A 22587-nucleotide genomic window follows, 5' to 3' on the forward strand; every position below is an offset into this window, starting at 1 on the left:
GGAATTTTTTTTAATTGTAAGTTTTTCTTTAAACAAAATAAATTAAATATGAATATCAAAGTGTAGTATCTGTTCCGGCAGATACTGCAAGCAAAGACCTTATGTGGGGGCGACACCACAGATAAGACCTTGGTCAATGTAGGGGCAACTCTTCATACCAATTGTCACTATCCAGCTCCCCTACTCCCCGGGGAGCTGGTCCCCATTTCCCCTTCACTCCTCACTTTAAAAATCGGCCTTGAGCCTAATTTGCTCAGTGGGGGAGCAAAGGAATACGCTATTCTTTGCTTATTGGCCAAGATCAAAGTGTTGTATCTGCTCCGGCAGATACTGGAAGAAAAGACAATGTGTGGGGCAACCCCAAATATCATACCTTGATCAATGTAGGGGCAAGCCTTCATACCAATTGTAACTATCCAGCTCCCATTTCCCACCCGACGGGAGCTGGTCTCCTTTTCTCTCTCCACTCTCTCACATTACAAAACTGCCTTGTGCCTTATTTGCTCAGCGGGGAAGCAAATAAATACATACTCAAAGCAAAGACCATATGTGGGGGAAACCTCACATATAAGACCTTGGTCAATGTACGGGCAACCCTTCATACCAATTGTCACTAGCAACCTCCCTTACTCCCCGCGGAGCTGGCCCCCATTTCCCCTTCATTCCTCACATTAAAAATCGGCCTTGTGCATAATTTGCTCGGTGGGGGAGCAAATAAATACCAAACACATATAAGACCTTGGTCGATGTAGGGGCATCCTTCACCTAATTGTCACTATCCAGCTCGCCTACTCCAACCCCACATATAAGAGCTTGGACAATGTAAGGGCAACCTTCCATACAAATTGCCACTATCGAGCTCCCCTACTCTCAGGGAAGTTGGTCGCCATTTCCCATTCACTCCTCACATTAAAAATCGGCCTTGTGTCTGATTTGCTCGGTGGGGGAGCAAATAAATACTATTTTCTTGCCATTTTGGCCAAGATCAAAGTGTATTATCTGTTCCGGCAGATACTGCAAGTAACGACTATATATGGGGGAAACCACACATTTAAGACCTTGGTCAATTAAGGGCCAACCCTTGATAGCAATTATCACTATCCAGCGCTCCCCTACTCCCTTGGGAGTTGGTCCCCATTTCCCCTTCACTCCTCACGTTAAAAATCGGCCTTGTGGTTTATTTTGTCGGAGAGCAAATAAATATCATTTTCTTTGCTTTTTGGCTAAGATTAAAGTGTAGTATCTGTTCCGGCAGATACTGCAAGCAAAGACCATATGTTGAGACAACCCCATACAAATTTTCACTATCCAAGTCCCCTACCCCCCAGGGAGTTGGTCTCCATTTCCCTTACACTCCTCTTATTTAAAATCGGCCTTGTGCCTAATTTGCTCCGCGGTGGGCAAATAAATACTCATTTCTTGGCCTTTTTGGCTAAGATCAAAGGGTAGTATCTGTTCTTACAACATGGTTTACTTATTGTGATATAAATTGGGTGATCACTTTTGTGTATTAATTTAATAGAAAAATGATCACCCACTTTAAAACCAGTCAGTCTCAAAGCTATTCATGTCAGTATTCAGATCATTCAAGTTGTATTTGAAGGATTCCAGTTATTTTTAAGCATTCAAATCATTCTTAAGTTCATTCAATTAATCTTTACGGTCATTTAAGTCATTCTAAGTCAGTTACTTTTTATTATTTAAGTTATTTCAGCTAATTTTTCGGTCATATTAGTTTATCTTTAAGAATTTCATATCAATCCTACATTCACTTATTCATTCATTACACGAGATCACGGGACTAATGGCTATCGGCCTTGTTCTATCTGCACGGAATTATTTTTTCAAGCATAACACGTATTGAGATTACCAAATTATTTTATTTAGTGTATAGTCTGTTTAAACAAACAAAGTAGGGACACATAACTCCTAAAAGTTTCTTTTTTAAGTCGATGTCGGAATAACAATTCCACATAAATTAAATTAAATATGTTATCAATATTATTATTGTTCAAATATTTATTAAATCACAATTTTACATTGAACACTTAAAACAATTTTCTCGCAAGGACAATTAACTAAGATACAGCTACTTAATAAAATCAATTTTTCTGAATGTAATATGAAAATGAGATGGTCCCTTCATTGTATAGTTTGCAAGAATAATATTATATATAGACATAAATGAAAGATTAAAGTAAGGCAACTTTTGTATATATCAATCAAATTGTGAACAAACAAAAAACACACAGGAATACTAATTTATATATATTTGACCAAATATGTAACAATGATTTAAAAAGTTAAAAATAAATTACTCGTGCGCTACGAACGAAAACCGAAAAAGAAAACGTTTAGTTTACGATTTAATTTTTCTCTTTGACGTTAATGCCTGAGTTATAAATACATATTTGCTGCAAGGCTAAAAATTACAACATTATCCAATAGTTATTACGCTACGCAAACATAGTGGTAATGCCGTCGTTCGATTTTCACCTAACAAATTATTTTCTTTTAAATTTTCACACTTGTGCACTGATTATCCTCGGCAAAAATACATGTATAAAATTTCGCATGAATTCCAAATTCAATATATTAGGTTGCATGCGTATATACCAAACAGTTACAGAGGGGTTGAGTAGGCGAAATTTTTTGAAAAAATATATTTACGCATACATGAATATATATATATATATATATATATATATATATATATATATATATATATATATATATATATAAAGATATTTATGTTTACTATAAACTTTTTACGCAAATATTACGCAATTATGAATCATGTAGAATATTTGCAATCATATAATTACACGAAAGAGTTAACTAAAGATGATGATCTCATAGAAAAACAGAAAATTTCATAGAATATTATTTAAAATGAACGTTTAAAATAATATGCATATTAGCTAGATAGTTTTGCAGATGAATGCAATTCCACAACCCATATATAACAACATTGTATTCTCTGTTTTAATAAATATAAAAAGGGGTTTAATATATATATATATATATATATATATATATATATATATATATATATATATATATATATATATAAGTCTGTTTGAAGGCCCGTCAATGCAGAAATGATTCACTCGATGGGAATAAATAAATAATAATAAACTATTTAAAAAGTTCAATGATTTTTAATTAGTATTTATTTACTTTGAATGTAGATGGTATACTCCCTTAAATATTTCTGGGGTATCCCCATTTGCAAAATTTTCTTTTTTGTGGTATTTCATTTGATTAAAATCGTCCGTAAAATTTTTGGGGTTACAAACGCATATTTAATGTTTCCAAATATTACGTTAATGTATGAAGCAATTCTGTTATACTGTTATACTGTCCAAGGAAGAGAATAAATTTATTTGTTTCTGGATGTATAAGGAAACTGTTTGATATCTCTGCTCTATTGTTAATTTCTGGTTGAAATATTTCTATCAGAAACTATTCCTTTATTTTAAGTTTTCTTTGGTCTCTCTCTCAAAGGCGAGGAATATAGTAGACAAAGGTAACAGGCAAGAAATATAGTAGACAAAGTTAAAAGATGAGAAATATAGTAGACAAAGTTAAAAGATGAGAAATATAGTAGGCAAAGTTAAAAGATGAGAAATATAGTAGACAAAGTTAAAAGATGAGAAATATAGTAGACAAAGTTAAAAGATGAGAAATATAGTAGACAAAGTTAAAAGATAGGAAATATAGTAGGCAAAGTTAAAAGATGAGAAATATAGAAGACAAAGTTAAAAGATGAGAAATATAGTAGACAAAGTTAAAAGAGGAGAAATATAGTAGACAAAGTTAAAAGATGAGAAATATAGTAGACAAAGTTAAAAGATGAGAAATATAGTAGGCAAAGTTAAAAGATGAGAAATATAGTAGACAAAGTTAAAAGATGAGAAATATAGTAGACAAAGTTAAAAGATGAGAAATATAGTAGACAAAGTTAAAAGATGAGAAATATAGTAGACAAAGTTAAAAGATGAGAAATATAGTAGGCAAAGTTAAAAGATGAGAAATATAGAAGACAAAGTTAAAAGATGAGAAATATAGTAGACAAAGTTAAAAGATGAGAAATATAGTAGACAAAGTTAAAAGATGAGAAAAATAGAAGACAAAGTTAAAAGATGAGAAATATAGTAGGCAAAGTTAAATGATGAGAAATATAGTAGGCAAAGTAAAAAGGCAAGAAATATAGTAGACAAAAATAAAAGGCAAGAAATATAGTAGACAAAAATAAAAGGCAAGAAATATAGTGGCCAAATGTAACAGGCAAGAAATATAGTAGACAAAATTAAAAGATGAGAAATATAGTAGACAAAGTTAAAAGATGAGAAATATAGTAGACAAAGTTAAAAGATGAGAAATATAGAAGACAAAGTTAAAAGATGAGAAATATAGTAGGCAAAGTTAAAAGATGAGAAATATAGTAGACAAAGTTAAAAGATGAGAAATATAGTAGACAAAGTTAAAAGATGAGAAATATAGTAGGCAAAGTTAAAAGATGAGAAATATAGTAGACAAAGTTAAAAGATGAGAAATATAGTAGACAAAGTTAAAAGATGAGAAATATAGAAGACAAAGTTAAAAGATGAGAAATATAGTAGACAAAGTTAAAAGATGAGAAATATAGAAGACAAAGTTAAAAGATGAGAAATATAGTAGACAAAGTTAAAAGATGAGAAATATAGTAGGCAAAGTTAAATGATGAGAAATATAGTAGACAAAGTTAAAAGATGAGAAATATAGTAGGCAAAGTAAAAAGGCAAGAAATATAGTAGACAAAAATAAAAGGCAAGACATATAGTAGACAAAAATAAAAGGCAAGAAATATAGTAGACAAAGGTAACAGGCAAGAAATATAGTAGACAAAGTTAAAAGATGAGAAATATAGTAGACAAAGTTAAAAGATGAGAAATATAGTAGACAAAGTTAAAAGATGAGAAATATAGTAGGCAAAGTTAAAAGATGAGAAATATAGTAGACAAAGTTAAAAGATGAGAAATATAGTAGACAAAGTTAAAAGATGAGAAATATAGTAGACAAAGTTAAAAGATGAGAAATATAGTAGACAAAGTTAAAAGATGAGAAATATAGAAGACAAAGTTAAAAGATGAGAAATATAGTAGGCAAAGTTAAAAGATGAAAAATATAGTAGACAAAGTTAAAAGATGAGAAATATAGTAGACAAAGTTAAAAGATGAGAAATATAGTAGGCAAAGTTAAAAGATGAGAAATATAGTAGACAAAGTTAAAAGATGAGAAATATAGTAGGCAAAGTTAAAAGATGAGAAATATGGAAGACAAAGTTAAAAGATGAGAAATATAGTAGACAAAGTTAAAAGATGAGAAATATAGAAGACAAAGTTAAAAGATGAGAAATATAGTAGACAAAGTTAAAAGATGAGAAATATAGTAGACAAAGTTAAAAGATGAGAAATATAGTAGACAAAGTTAAAAGATGAGAAATATAGTAGGCAAAGTTAAAAGATGAGAAATATAGTAGACAAAGTTAAAAGATGAGAAATATAGTAGACAAAGTTAAAAGATGAGAAATATAGAAGACAAAGTTAAAAGATGAGAAATATAGTAGACAAAGTTAAAAGATGAGAAATATAGTAGACAAAGTTAAAAGATGAGAAATATAGTAGACAAAGTTAAAAGATGAGAAATATAGAAGACAAAGTTAAAAGATGAGAAATATAGTAGACAAAGTTAAAAGATGAGAAATATAGTAGTCAAAGTTAAAAGATGAGAAATATAGTAGGCAAAGTTAAATGATGAGAAATATAGTAGACAAAGTTAAAAGATGAGAAATATAGTAGGCAAAGTAAAAAGGCAAGAAATATAGTAGACAAAAATAAAAGGCAAGAAATATAGTAGACAAAAATAAAAGGCAAGAAATATAGTAGACAAAGGTAACAGGCAAGAAATATAGTAGACAAAGTTAAAAGATGAGAAATATAGTAGACAAAGTTAAAAGATGAGAAATATAGTAGACAAAGTTAAAAGATGAGAAATATAGAAGACAAAGTTAAAAGATGAGAAATATAGTAGGCAAAGTTAAAAGATGAGAAATATAGTAGACAAAGTTAAAAGATGAGAAATATAGAAGACAAAGTTAAAAGATGAGAAATATAGAAGACAAAGTTAAAAGATGAGAAATATAGTAGACAAAGTTAAAAGATGAGAAATATAGAAGACAAAGTTAAAAGATGAGAAATATAGTAGACAAAGTTAAAAGATGAGAAATATAGAAGACAAAGTTAAAAGATGAGAAATATAGTAGACAAAGTTAAAAGATGAGAAATATAGAAGAAAAATTAAAAGATCAGAAATATAGTAGACAAAGGTAAAAGATGAGAAATATAGTAGACAAAGTTAAAAGATGAGAAATATAGAAGACAAAGTTAAAAGATGAGAAATATAGAAGACAAAGTTAAAAAATGAGAAATATAGTAGGCAAAGTTAAATGATGAGAAATATAGTAGGCAAAGTAAAAAGGCAAGAAATATAGTAGACAAAAATAAAAGGCAAGAAATATAGTAGACAAAAATAAAAGGCAAGAAATATAGTAGACAAAGGTAACAGGCAGGAAATATAGTAGACAAAGTTAAAAGATGAGAAATATAGTAGACAAAGTTAAAAGATGAGAAATATAGTAGACAAAGTTAAAAGATGAGAAATATAGAAGACAAAGTTAAAAGATGAGAAATATAGTAGGCAAAGTTAAAAGATGAGAAATATAGTAGACAAAGTTAAAAGATGAGAAATATAGTAGACAAAGTTAAAAGATGAGAAATATAGTAGACAAAGTTAAAAGATGAGAAATATAGTAGACAAAGTTAAAAGATGAGAAATATAGTAGGCAAAGTTAAAAGATGAGAAATATAGTAGACAAAGTTAAAAGATGAGAAATATAGTAGGCAAAGTTAAAAGATGAGAAATATAGTAGACAAAGTTAAAAGATGAGAAATATAGTAGACAAAGTTAAAAGATGAGAAATATAGAAGACAAAGTTAAAAGATGAGAAATATAGTAGACAAAGTTAAAAGATGAGAAATATAGTAGACAAAGTTAAAAGATGAGAAATATAGTAGACAAAGTTAAAAGATGAGAAATATAGTAGGCAAAGTTAAAAGATGAGAAATATAGTAGACAAAGTTAAAAGATGAGAAATATAGTAGACAAAGTTAAAAGATGAGAAATATAGAAGACAAAGTTAAAAGATGAGAAATATAGTAGACAAAGTTAAAAGATGAGAAATATAGTAGACAAAGTTAAAAGATGAGAAATATAGTAGACAAAGTTAAAAGATGAGAAATATAGAAGACAAAGTTAAAAGATGAGAAATATAGTAGACAAAGTTAAAAGATGAGAAATATAGTAGTCAAAGTTAAAAGATGAGAAATATAGTAGGCAAAGTTAAATGATGAGAAATATAGTAGACAAAGTTAAAAGATGAGAAATATAGTAGGCAAAGTAAAAAGGCAAGAAATATAGTAGACAAAAATAAAAGGCAAGAAATATAGTAGACAAAAATAAAAGGCAAGAAATATAGTAGACAAAGGTAACAGGCAAGAAATATAGTAGACAAAGTTAAAAGATGAGAAATATAGTAGACAAAGTTAAAAGATGAGAAATATAGTAGACAAAGTTAAAAGATGAGAAATATAGAAGACAAAGTTAAAAGATGAGAAATATAGTAGGCAAAGTTAAAAGATGAGAAATATAGTAGACAAAGTTAAAAGATGAGAAATATAGAAGACAAAGTTAAAAGATGAGAAATATAGAAGACAAAGTTAAAAGATGAGAAATATAGTAGACAAAGTTAAAAGATGAGAAATATAGAAGACAAAGTTAAAAGATGAGAAATATAGTAGACAAAGTTAAAAGATGAGAAATATAGAAGACAAAGTTAAAAGATGAGAAATATAGTAGACAAAGTTAAAAGATGAGAAATATAGAAGAAAAATTAAAAGATCAGAAATATAGTAGACAAAGGTAAAAGATGAGAAATATAGTAGACAAAGTTAAAAGATGAGAAATATAGAAGACAAAGTTAAAAGATGAGAAATATAGAAGACAAAGTTAAAAAATGAGAAATATAGTAGGCAAAGTTAAATGATGAGAAATATAGTAGGCAAAGTAAAAAGGCAAGAAATATAGTAGACAAAAATAAAAGGCAAGAAATATAGTAGACAAAAATAAAAGGCAAGAAATATAGTAGACAAAGGTAACAGGCAGGAAATATAGTAGACAAAGTTAAAAGATGAGAAATATAGTAGACAAAGTTAAAAGATGAGAAATATAGTAGACAAAGTTAAAAGATGAGAAATATAGAAGACAAAGTTAAAAGATGAGAAATATAGTAGGCAAAGTTAAAAGATGAGAAATATAGTAGACAAAGTTAAAAGATGAGAAATATAGTAGACAAAGTTAAAAGATGAGAAATATAGTAGACAAAGTTAAAAGATGAGAAATATAGTAGACAAAGTTAAAAGATGAGAAATATAGTAGGCAAAGTTAAAAGATGAGAAATATAGTAGACAAAGTTAAAAGATGAGAAATATAGTAGGCAAAGTTAAAAGATGAGAAATATAGTAGACAAAGTTAAAAGATGAGAAATATAGTAGACAAAGTTAAAAGATGAGAAATATAGAAGACAAAGTTAAAAGATGAGAAATATAGTAGACAAAGTTAAAAGATGAGAAATATAGTAGACAAAGTTAAAAGATGAGAAATATAGTAGACAAAGTAAAAAGATGAGAAATATAGAAGACAAAGTTAAAAGATGAGAAATATAGTAGGCAAAGTTAAATGATGAGAAATATAGTAGGCAAAGTTAAAAGATGAGAAAAATAGTAGACAAAAATAAAAGGCAAGAAATATAGTAGACAAAAATAAAAGGCAAGAAATATAGTAGACAAAGGTAACAGGCAAGAAATATAGTAGACCAAGTTAAAAGATGAAAAATATAGTAGACAAAGTTAAAAGATGAGAAATATAGTAGACAAAGTTAAAAGATGAGAAATATAGTAGGCAAAGTTAAAAGATGAGAAATATAGCAGACAAAGTTAAAAGATGAGAAATATAGTAGACAAAGTTAAAAGATGAGAAATATAGAAGACAAAGTTAAAAGATGAGAAATATAGTAGACAAAGTTAAAAGATGAGAAATATAGAAGACAAAATTAAAAGATGAGAAATATAGTAGACAATGGTAAAAGATGAGAATTATAGTAGACAAAGTTAAAAGATGAGAAATATAGAAGACAAAGTTAAAAGATGAGAAATATAGAAGACAAAGTAAAAAGATGAGAAATATAGTAGGCAAAGTTAAATGATGAGAAATATAGTAGGCAAAGTAAAAAGGCAAGAAATATAGTAGACAAAAATAAAAGGCAAGAAATATAGTAGACAAAAATAAAAGGCAAGAAATATAGTAGACAAAAATAAAAGGCAAGAAATATAGTAGACAAAGGTAACAGGCAAGAAATATAGTAGGCAAAGTTAAAAGATGAGAAATATAGTAGACAAAGTTAAAAGATGAGAAATATAGTAGACAAAGTTAAAAGATGAGAAATATAGTAGACAAAGTTAAAAGATGAGAAATATAGTAGGCAAAGTTAAAAGATGAGAAATATAGTAGACAAAGTTAAAAGATGAGAAATATAGTAGACAATGTTAAAAGATGAGAAATATAGAAGACAAAGTTAAAAGATGAGAAATATAGTAGACAAAGTTAAAAGATGAGAAATATAGAAGACAAAGTTAAAAGATGAGAAATATAGTAGACAAAGTTAAAAGATGAGAAATATTGTAGGCAAAGTTAAATGATGAGAAATATAGTAGACAAAGTTAAAAGATGAGAAATATAGTAGGCAAAGTAAAAAGGCAAGAAATATAGTAGACAAAAATAAAAGGCAAGACATATAGTAGACAAAAATAAAAGGCAAGAAATATAGTAGACAAAGGTAACAGGCCAGAAATATAGTAGACAAAGTTAAAAGATGAGAAATATAGTAGACAAAGTTAAAAGATGAGAAATATAGTAGACAAAGTTAAAAGATGAGAAATATAGTAGGCAAAGTTAAAAGATGAGAAATATAGTAGACAAAGTTAAAAGATGAGAAATATAGTAGACAAAGTTAAAAGATGAGAAATATAGACGACAAAGTTAAAAGATGAGAAATATAGTAGACAAAGTTAAAAGATGAGAAATATAGAAGACAAAGTTAAAAGATGAGAAATATAGAAGACAAAGTTAAAAGATGAGAAATATAGTAGACAAAGTTAAAAGTTGAGAAATATAGAAGACAAAGTTAAAAGATGAGAAATATAGTAGGCAAAGTTAAAAGATGACAAATATAGTAGACAAAGTTAAAAGATGAGAAATATAGAAGACAAAGTTAAAAGATGAGAATATAGTAGGCAAAGTTAAAAGATGAGAAATATAGTAGACAAAGTTAAAAGATGAGAAATATAGTAGGCAAAGTTAAAAGATGAGAAATATAGAAGACAAAGTTAAAAGATGAGAAATATAGTAGACAAAGTTAAAAGATGAGAAATATAGAAGACAAAGTTAAAAGATGAGAAATATAGTAGACAAAGTTAAAAGATGAGAAATATAGTAGACAAAGTTAAAAGATGAGAAATATAGTAGACAAAGTTAAAAGATGAGAAATATAGTAGGCAAAGTTAAAAGATGAGAAATATAGTAGACAAAGTTAAAAGATGAGAAATATAGTAGACAAAGTTAAAAGATGAGAAATATAGTAGACAAAGTAAAAAGATGAGAAATATAGTAGACAAAGTTAAAAGATGATAAATATAGAAGACAAAGTTAAAAGATGAGAAATATAGTAGACAAAGTTAAAAGATGAGAAATATAGTAGTCAAAGTTAAAAGATGAGAAATATAGTAGGCAAAGTTAAATGATGAGAAATATAGTAGACAATGTTAAAAGATGAGAAATATAGTAGGCAAAGTAAAAAGGCAAGAAATATAGTAGACAAAAATAAAAGGCAAGAAATATAGTAGACAAAAATAAAAGGCAAGAAATATAGTAGACAAAGGAAACAGGCAAGAAATATAGTAGACAAAGTTAAAAGATGAGAAATATAGTAGACAAAGTTAAAAGATGAGAAATATAGTAGACAAAGTTAAAAGATGAGAAATATAGAAGACAAAGTTAAAAGATGAGAAATATAGTAGGCAAAGTTAAAAGATGAGAAATATAGTAGACAAAGTTAAAAGATGAGAAATATAGAAGACACAGTTAAAAGATGAGAAATATAGAAGACAAAGTTAAAAGATGAGAAATATAGTAGCCAAAGTTAAAAGATGAGAAATATAGAAGACAAAGTTAAAAGATGAGAAATATAGTAGACAAAGTTAAAAGATGAGAAATATAGAAGACAAAGTTAAAAGATGAGAAATATAGTAGACAAAGTAAAAAGATGAGAAATATAGAAGACAAAATTAAAAGATGAGAAATATAGTAGACAAAGTTAAAAGATGAGAAATATAGTAGACAAAGTTAAAAGATGAGAAATATAGAAGACAAAGTTAAAAGATGAGAAATATAGAAGTCAAAGTAAAAAGATGAGAAATATAGTAGGCAAAGTTAAATGATGAGAAATATAGTAGGCAAAGTAAAAAGGCAAGAAATATAGTAGACAAAAATAAAAGGCAAGAAATATAGTAGACAAAAATAAAAGGCAAGAAATATAGTAGACAAAGGTAACAGGCAAGAAATATAGTAGACAAAGTTAAAAGATGAGAAATATAGTAGACAAAGTATAAAGATGAGAAATATAGTAGACAAAGTTAAAAGATGAGAAATATAGAAGACAAAGTCAAAAGATGAGAAATATAGTAGGCAAAGTTAAAAGATGAGATATATAGTAGACAAAGTTAAAAGATGAGAAATATAGTAGACAAAGTTAAAAGATGAGAAATATAGAAGACAAAGTTAAAAGATGAGAAATATAGTAGACAAAGTTAAAAGATGAGAAATATAGTAGACAAAGTTAAAAGATGAGAAATATAGTAGACAAAGTTAAAAGATGAGAAATATAGAAGACAAAGTTAAAAGATGAGAAATATAGTAAACAAAGTTAAATGATGAGAAATATAGTAGGCAAAGTTAAAAGATGAGAAATATAGTAGACAAAAATAAAAGGCAAGAAATATAGTAGACAAAAATAAAAGGCAAGAAATATAGTAGACAAAGGTAACAGGCAAGAAATATAGTAGACCAAGTTAAAAGATAAAAAATATAGTAGACAAAGTTAAAAGATGAGAAATATAGTAGACAAAGTTAAAAGATGAGAAATATAGTAGGCAAAGTTAAAAGATGAGAAATATAGCAGACAAAGTTAAAAGATGAGAAATATAGTAGACAAAGTTAAAAGATGAGAAATATAGAAGACAAAGTTAAAAGATGAGAAATATAGTAGACAAAGTTAAAAGATGAGAAATATAGAAGACAAAATTAAAAGATGAGAAATATAGTAGACAAAGGTAAAAGATGAGAAATATAGTAGACAAAGTTAAAAGATGAGAAATATAGAAGACAAAGTAAAAAGATGAGAAATATAGAAGACAAAGTAAAAAGATGAGAAATATAGTAGGCAAAGTTAAATGATGAGAAATATAGTAGGCAAAGTAAAAAGGCAAGAAATATAGTAGACAAAAATAAAAGGCAAGAAATATAGTAGACAAAAATAAAAGGCAAGAAATATAGTAGACAAAAATAAAAGGCAAGAAATATAGTAGACAAAGGTAACAGGCAAGAAATATAGTAGGCAAAGTTAAAAGATGAGAAATATAGTAGACAAAGTTAAAAGATGAGAAATATAGTAGACAAAGTTAAAAGATGAGAAATATAGAAGACAAAGTTAAAAGATGAGAAATATAGTAGGCAAAGTTAAAAGATGAGAAATATAGTAGACAAAGTTAAAAGATGAGAAATATAGTAGACAAAGTTAAAAGATGAGAAATATAGAAGACAAAGTTAAAAGATGAGAAATATAGTAGACAAAGTCAAAAGATGAGAAATATAGTAGACAAAGTTAAAAGATGAGAAATATAGTAGACAAAGTTAAAAGATGAGAAATATAATAGACAAAGTTAAAAGATGAGAAATATAGTAGGCAAAGTTAACTGATGAGAAATATAGTAGGCAAAGTAAAAAGGCAAGAAATATAGTAGACAAAAATAAAAGGCAAGAAATATAGTAGACAAAAATAAAAGGCAAGAAATATAGTAGACAAAGGTAACAGGCAAGAAATATAGTAGACAAAGTTAAAAGTTGAGAAATATAGAAGACAAAGTTAAAAGATGAGAAATATAGTAGGCAAAGTTAAAAGATGACAAATATAGTAGACAAAGTTAAAAGATGAGAAATATAGAAGACAAAGTTAAAAGATGAGAATATAGTAGGCAAAGTTAAAAGATGAGAAATATAGTAGACAAAGTTAAAAGATGAGAAATATAGTAGGCAAAGTTAAAAGATGAGAAATATAGAAGACAAAGTTAAAAGATGAGAAATATAGTAGACAAAGTTAAAAGATGAGAAATATAGAAGACAAAGTTAAAAGATGAGAAATATAGTAGACAAAGTTAAAAGATGAGAAATATAGTAGACAAAGTTAAAAGATGAGAAATATAGTAGACAAAGTTAAAAGATGAGAAATATAGTAGGCAAAGTTAAAAGATGAGAAATATAGTAGACAAAGTTAAAAGATGAGAAATATAGTAGACAAAGTTAAAAGATGAGAAATATAGTAGACAAAGTAAAAAGATGAGAAATATAGTAGACAAAGTTAAAAGATGATAAATATAGAAGACAAAGTTAAAAGATGAGAAATATAGTAGACAAAGTTAAAAGATGAGAAATATAGTAGTCAAAGTTAAAAGATGAGAAATATAGTAGGCAAAGTTAAATGATGAGAAATATAGTAGACAAAGTTAAAAGATGAGAAATATAGTAGGCAAAGTAAAAAGGCAAGAAATATAGTAGACAAAAATAAAAGGCAAGAAATATAGTAGACAAAAATAAAAGGCAAGAAATATAGTAGACAAAGGTAACAGGCAAGAAATATAGTAGACAAAGTTAAAAGATGAGAAATATAGTAGACAAAGTTAAAAGATGAGAAATATAGTAGACAAAGTTAAAAGATGAGAAATATAGAAGACAAAGTTAAAAGATGAGAAATATAGTAGGCAAAGTTAAAAGATGAGAAATATAGTAGACAAAGTTAAAAGATGAGAAATATAGAAGACACAGTTAAAAGATGAGAAATATAGAAGACAAAGTTAAAAGATGAGAAATATAGTAGCCAAAGTTAAAAGATGAGAAATATAGAAGACAAAGTTAAAAGATGAGAAATATAGTAGACAAAGTTAAAAGATGAGAAATATAGAAGACAAAGTTAAAAGATGAGAAATATAGTAGACAAAGTAAAAAGATGAGAAATATAGAAGACAAAATTAAAAGATGAGAAATATAGTAGACAAAGTTAAAAGATGAGAAATATAGTAGACAAAGTTAAAAGATGAGAAATATAGAAGACAAAGTTAAAAGATGAGAAATATAGAAGACAAAGTAAAAAGATGAGAAATATAGTAGGCAAAGTTAAAAGATGAGAAATATAGTAGGCAAAGTAAAAAGGCAAGAAATATAGTAGACAAAAATAAAAGGCAAGAAATATAGTAGACAAAAATAAAAGGCAAGAAATATAGTAGACAAAGGTAACAGGCAAGAAATATAGTAGACAAAGTTAAAAGATGAGAAATATAGTAGACAAAGTTAAAAGATGAGAAATATAGTAGACAAAGTTAAAAGATGAGAAATATAGAAGACAAAGTCAAAAGATGAGAAATATAGTAGGCAAAGTTAAAAGATGAGAAATATAGTAGACAAAGTTAAAAGATGAGAAATATAGTAGACAAAGTTAAAAGATGAGAAATATAGAAGACAAAGTTAAAAGATGAGAAATATAGTAGACAAAGTTAAAAGATGAGAAATATAGTAGACAAAGTTAAAAGATGAGAAATATAGTAGACAAAGTTAAAAGATGAGAAATATAGAAGACAAAGTTAAAAGATGAGAAATATAGAAGACAAAGTTAAAAGATGAGAAATATAGTAGACAAAGTTAAAAGATGAGAAATATAGTAGACAAAAATAAAAGGCAAGAAATATAGTAGACAAAACAAAAAGGCAAGAAATATAGTAGACAAAGGTAACAGGCAAGAAATATAGTAGACCAAGTTAAAAGATGAAAAATATAGTAGACAAAGTTAAAAGATGAGAAATATAGTAGACAAAGTTAAAAGATGAGAAATATAGTAGGCAAAGTTAAAAGATGAGAAATATAGCAGACAAAGTTAAAAGATGAGAAATATAGTAGACAAAGTTAAAAGATGAGAAATATAGAAGACAAAGTTAAAAGATGAGAAATATAGTAGACAAAGTTAAAAGATGAGAAATATAGAAGACAAAATTAAAAGATGAGAAATATAGTAGACAAAGGTAAAAGATGAGAAATATAGTAGACAAAGTTAAAAGATGAGAAATATAGAAGACAAAGTTAAAAGATGAGAAATATAGAAGACAAAGTAAAAAGATGAGAAATATAGTAGGCAAAGTTAAATGATGAGAAATATAGTAGGCAAAGTAAAAAGGCAAGAAATATAGTAGACAAAAAAAAAGGCAAGAAATATAGTAGACAAAAATAAAAGGCAAGAAATATAGTAGACAAAAATAAAAGGCAAGAAATATAGTAGACAAAGGTAACAGGCAAGAAATATAGTAGGCAAAGTTAAAAGATGAGAAATATAGTAGACAAAGTTAAAAGATGAGAAATATATTAGACAAAGTTAAAAGATGAGAAATATAGAAGACAAAGTTAAAAGATGAGAAATATAGTAGGCAAAGTTAAAAGATGAGAAATATAGTAGACAAAGTTAAAAGATGAGAAATATAGTAGACAACGTTAAAAGATGAGAAATATAGAAGACAAAGTTAAAAGATGAGAAATATAGTAGACAAAGTTAAAAGATGAGAAATATAGTAGACAAAGTTAAAAGATGAGAAATATAGTAGACAAAGTTAAAAGATGAGAAATATAATAGACAAAGTTAAAAGATGAGAAATATAGTAGGCAAAGTTAAATGATGAGAAATATAGTAGGCAAAGTAAAAAGGCAAGAAATATAGTAGACAAAAATAAAAGGCAAGAAATATAGTAGACAAAAATAAAAGGCAAGAAATATAGTAGACAAAGGTAACAGGCAAGAAATATAGTAGACAAAGTTAAAAGATGAGAAATATAGTAGACAAAGTTAAAAGATGAGAAATATAGTAGGCAAAGTTAAAAGATGAGAAATATAGAAGACAAAGTTAAAAGATGAGAAATATAGAAGACAAAGTTAAAAGATGAGAAATATAGTAGGCAAAGTTAAAAGATGAGAAATATAGAAGACAAAGTTAAAAGATGAGAAATATAGTAGACAAAATTAAAAGATGAGAAATATAGTAGACAAAGTTAAAAGATGAGAAATATAGTAGACAAAGTTAAAAGATGAGAAATATAGTAGGCAAAGTTAAAAGATGAGAAATATAGAAGACAAAGTTAAAAGATGAGAAATATAGAAGACAAAGTTAAAAGATGAGAAATATAGTAGGCAAAGTTAAAAGATGAGAAATATAGAAGACAAAGTTAAAAGATGAGAAATATAGTAGACAAAGTTAAAAGATGAGAAATATAGTAGGCAAAGTTAAAAGATGAGAAATATAGTAGGCAAAGTTAAAAGATGAGAAATATAGAAGACAAAGTTAAAAGATGAGAAATATAGTAGACAAAGTTAAAAGATGAGAAATATAGTAGACAAAGTTAAAAGATGAGAAATATAGAAGACAATGTTAAAAGATGAGAAATATAGTAGGCAAAGTTAAATGATGAGAAATATAGTAGGCAAAGTAAAAAGGCAAGAAATATAGTAGACAAAAATAAAAGGCAAGAAATATAGTAGACAAAAATAAATAGCAAGAAATATAGTAGACGAAGGTAACAGGCAAGAAATATAGTAGACCAAGTTAAAAGATGAGAAATATAGTAGACAAAGTTAAAAGATGAGAAATATAGTAGACAAAGTTAAAAGATGAGAAATATAGAAGACAAAGTTAAAAGATGAGAAATATAGTAGGCAAAGTTAAAAGATGAGAAATATAGTAGGCAAAGTTAAAAGATGAGAAATATAGTAGACAAAGTTAAAAGATGAGTAATATAGTAGAATAAGTTAAAAGATGAGAAATATAGTAGGCAAAGTTAAAAGATGAGAAATATAGTAGACAAAGTTAAAAGATGAGAAATATAGTAGGCAAAGTTAAAAGATGAGAAATATAGTAGGCAAAGTTAAAAGATGAGAAATATAGTAGACAAAGTTAAAAGATGAGAAATATAGTAGGCAAAGTTAAAAGATGAGAAATATAGTAGACAAAGTTAAAAGATGAGAAATATAGTAGGCAAAGTTAAATGATGAGAAATATAGTAGGCAAAGTTAAATGATGAGAAATATAGTAGACAAAGTTAAAAGATGATAAATATAGTAGACAAAGTTAAAAGATGAGAAATATAGTAGACAAAGTTAAAAGATGAGAAATATAATAGACAAAGTTAAAAGATGAGAAATATAGTAGGCAAAGTTAAATGATGAGAAATATAGTAGGCAAAGTAAAAAGGCAAGAAATATAGTAGACAAAAATAAAAGGCAAGAAATATAGTAGACAAAAATAAAAGGCAAGAAATATAGTAGACAAAGGTAACAGGCAAGAAATATAGTAGACAAAGTTAAAAGATGAGAAATATAGTAGACAAAGTTAAAAGATGAGAAATATAGTAGGCAAAGTTAAAAGATGAGAAATATAGAAGACAAAGTTAAAAGATGAGAAATATAGTAGACAAAGTTAAAAGATGAGAAATATAGTAGGCAAAGTTAAAAGATGAGAAATATAGAAGACAAAGTTAAAAGATGAGAAATATAGTAGACAAAGTTAAAAGATGAGAAATATAGTAGACAAAGTTAAAAGATGAGAAATATAGTAGACAAAGTTAAAAGATGAGAAATATAGTAGGCAAAGTTAAAAGATGAGAAATATAGAAGACAAAGTTAAAAGATGAGAAATATAGAAGACAAAGTTAAAAGATGAGAAATATAGTAGGCAAAGTTAAAAGATGAGAAATATAGAAGACAAAGTTAAAAGATGAGAAATATAGTAGACAAAGTTAAAAGATGAGAAATATAGTAGGCAAAGTTAAAAGATGAGAAATATAGTAGGCAAAGTTAAAATATGAGAAATATAGAAGACAAAGTTAAAAGATGAGAAATATAGTAGACAAAGTTAAAAGATGAGAAATATAGTAGACAAAGTTAAAAGATGAGAAATATAGAAGACAATGTTAAAAGATGAGAAATATAGTAGGCAAAGTTAAATGATGAGAAATATAGTAGGCAAAGTAAAAAGGCAAGAAATATAGTAGACAAAAATAAAAGGCAAGAAATATAGTAGACAAAAATAAAAGGCAAGAAATATAGTAGACAAAGGTAACAGGCAAGAAATATAGTAGACCAAGTTAAAAGATGAGAAATATAGTAGACAAAGTTAAAAGATGAGAAATATAGTAGACACAGTTAAAAGATGAGAAATATAGTAGACAAAGTTAAAAGATGAGAAATATAGTAGGCAAAGTTAAATGATGAGAAATATAGTAGACAAAGTTAAAAGATGAGAAATATAGTAGGCAAAGTTAAAAGATGAGAAATATAGTAGACAAAGTTAAAAGATGAGAAACATAGTAGACAAAGTTAAAAGATGAGAAATATAGAAGACAAAGTTAAAAGATGAGAAATATAGTAGGCAAAGTTAAAAGATGAGAAATATAGTAGACAAAGTTAAAGGATGAGAAATATAGAAGACAACGTTAAAAGATGAGAAATATAGTAGGCAAAGTTAAAAGATGAGAAATATAGTAGAAAAAGTTAAAAGATGAGAAATATAGAAGACAAAGTTAAAAGATGAGAAATATAGTAGGCAAAGTTAAAAGATGAGAAATATAGAAGACAACGTTAAAAGATGAGAAATATAGTAGGCAAATGTAAAAGATGAGAAATATAGTAGACAAAGTTAAAATATGAGAAATATAGTAGGCAAAGTTAAAAGATGAGAAATATAGTAGACAAAGTTAAAAGATGAGAAATATAGTAGACAAAGTTAAAAGATGAGAAATATAGTAGGCAAAGTTAAAAGATGAGAAATATAGAAGACAAAGTTAAAAGATGAGAAATATAGTAGGCAAAGTTAAATGATGAGAAATATAGTAGACAAAGTTAAAAGATGAGAAATATAGTAGGCAAAGTTAAAAGATGAGAAATATAGTAGACAAAGTTAAAAGATGAGAAATATAGTAGACAAAGTTAAAAGATGAGAAATATAGTAGGCAAAGTTAAAAGATTAGAAATATAGTAGACAAAGTTAAAAGATGAGAAATATAGTAGACAAAGTTAAAAGATGAGAAATATAGTAGACAAAGTTAAAAGATGAGAAATATAGTAGACAAAGTTAAAAGATGAGAAATATAGTAGACAAAGTTAAAAGATGAGAAATATAGTAGACAAAGTTAAAAGATGAGAAATATAGTAGACAAAGTTAAAAGATGAGAAATATAGAAGACAAAGTTAAAAGATGAGTAATATAGTAGGCAAAGTAAAAAGATGAGAAATATAGAAGACAAAGTTAAAAGATGAGAAATATAGTAGGCAAAGTTAAAAGATGAGAAATATAGTAGACAAAGTTAAAAGATGAGAAATATAGTAGGCAAAGTTAAAAGATGAGAAATATAGTAGACAAAGTTAAAAGATGAGAAATATAGTAGACAAAGTTAAAAGATGAGAAATATAGTAGACAAAGTTAAAAGATGAGAAATATAGTAGGAAAAGTTAAAAGATGAGAAATATAGTAGACAAAGTTAAAAGATGAGAAATATAGTAGACAAAGTTAAAAGATGAGAAATATAGTAGACAAAGTTAAAAGATGAGAAATATAGTAGACAAAGTTAAAAGATGAGAAATATAGTAGACAAAGTTAAAAGATGAGAAATATAGTAGACAAAGTTAAAAGATGAGCAATATAGTAGACAAAGTTAAAAGATGAGAAATATAGAAGACAAAGTTAAAAGATGAGAAATATAGAAGACAAAGTTAAAAGATGAGAAATATAGTAGGCAAAGTTAAAAGATGAGAAATATAGTAGACAACGTTAAAAGATGAGAAATATAGTAGACAAAGTTAAAAGATGAGAAATATAGTAGGCAAAGTTAAATGAGCAGAAATATAGTAGAAAAAGTTAAAAGATGAGAAATATAGTAGGCAAAGTTAAAAGATGAGAAATATAGTAGACAAAGTTAAAAGATGAGAAATATAGTAGACAAAGTTAAAAGATGAGAAATATAGAAGACAAAGTTAAAAGATGAGAAATATAGTAGGCAAAGTTAAAAGATGAGAAATATAGTAGACAAAGTTAAAAGATGAGAAATATAGAAGACAACGTTAAAAGATGAGAAATATAGTAGGCAAAGTTAAAAGATGAGAAATATAGTAGACAACGTTAAAAGATGAGAAATATAGTAGACAAAGTTAAAAGATGACAAATATAGAAGACAAAGTTAAAAGATGACAAATATAGTAGACAAAGTTAAAAGATGAGAAATATAGAAGACAACGTTAAAAGATGAGAAATATAGTAGACAAAGTTAAAAGATGAGAAATATAGTAGACAAAGTTAAAAGATGAGAAATATAGAAGACAAAGTTAAAAGATGAGAAATATAGTAGGCAAAGTTAAAAGATTAGAAATATAGAAGACAAAGTTAAAAGATGAGAAATATAGTAGGCAAAGTTAAAAGATGAGAAATATAGTAGACAAAGTTAAAAGATGAGAACTATAGTAGGCAAAGTTAAAAGATGAGAAATAAAGTAGACAAAGTTAAAAGATGAGAAATATAGTAGACAAAGTTAAAAGATGAGAAATATAGTAGGTGAAGTTAAAAGATGAGAAATATAGAAGACAAAGTTAAAAGATGAGAAATATAGTAGGCAAAGTTAAATGATGAGAAATATAGTAGACAAAGTTAAAAGATGAGAAATATAGTAGGCAAAGTTAAAAGATGAGAAATATAGTAGACAAAGTTAAAAGATGAGAAATATAGTAGGCAAAGTTAAAAGATGAGAAATATAGAAGACGAAGTTAAAAGATGAGAAATATAGTAGGCAAAGTTAAAAGATGAGAAATATAGTAGACAAAGTTAAAAGATGAGAAATATAGTAGACAACGTTAAAAGATGAGAAATATAGTAGACAAAGTTAATAGATGAGAAATATAGTAGGCAAAGTTAAATGATGAGAAATATAGTAGACAAAGTTAAAAGATGAGAAATATAGTAGACAAAGTTAAAAGATGAGAAATATAGAAGACAACGTTAAAAGATGAGAAATATAGTAGGCAAAGTTAAAAGATGAGAAATATAGAAGACAAAGTTAAATGATGAGAAATATAGTAGACAAAGTTAAAAGATGAGAAATATAGTAGGCAAAGTTAAAAGATGAGAAATATAGTAGACAAAGTTAAAAGATGAGAAATATAGTAGACAAAGTTAAAAGATGAGAAATATAGTAGACAAAGTTAAAAGATGAGAAATATAGTAGACAAAGTTAAAAGATGAGAAATATAGTAGACAAAGTTAAAAGATGAGAAATATAGAAGACAAAGTTAAAAGATTAGACATATAGAAGACAAAGTTAAAAGATGAGAAATATAGTAGGCGAAGTTAAAAGATGAGAAATATAGTAGACAAAGTTAAAAGATGAGAAATATAGTAGACAACGTTAAAAGATGAGAAATATAGTAGACAAAGTTAAAAGATGAGAAATATAGTAGGCAAAGTTAAATGATGAGAAATATAGTAGACAAAGTTAAAAGATGAGAAATATAGTAGGCAAAGTTAAAAGATGAGAAATATAGTAGACAAAGTTAAAAGATTAGAAATATAGTAGACAAAGTTAAAAGATGAGAAATATAGAAGACAAAGTTAAAAGATGAGAAATATAGTAGGCAAAGTTAAAAGATGAGAAATATAGTAGACAAAGTTAAAGATGAGAAATATAGAAGACAACGTTAAAAGATGAGAAATATAGTAGGCAAAGTTAAAAGATGAGAAATATAGTAGACAAAGTTAAAAGATGACAAATATAGTAGACAAAGTTAAAAGATGAGAAATATAGAAGACAAAGTTAAAAGATGAGAAATATAGTAGGCAAAGTTAAAAGATGAGAAATATAGTAGGCAAAGTTAAAAGATGAGAAATATAGTAGACAAAGTTAAAAGATGAGTAATATAGTAGAATAAGTTAAAAGATGAGAAATATAGTAGGCAAAGTTAAAAGATGAGAAATATAGTAGACAAAGTTAAAAGATGAGAAATATAGTAGGCAAAGTTAAAAGATGA

General features: G+C 26.7%; 1 pseudogene; it reads left to right on the plus strand.

Annotated features, from left to right (window-relative positions):
• Positions 1 to 1411: 1411 nt before the first annotated feature.
• LOC145297211 (U2 spliceosomal RNA) lies at positions 1412 to 1551 on the plus strand (annotated as a pseudogene).
• The last annotated feature ends 21036 nt before the right edge of the window (positions 1552 to 22587 follow it).

Source organism: Euprymna scolopes, chromosome 17 (genome assembly GCF_053919585.1).
Source record: "Euprymna scolopes isolate OS-2025 chromosome 17, ASM5391958v1, whole genome shotgun sequence".
Classification (NCBI taxonomy): domain Eukaryota; kingdom Metazoa; phylum Mollusca; class Cephalopoda; order Sepiida; family Sepiolidae; genus Euprymna; species Euprymna scolopes.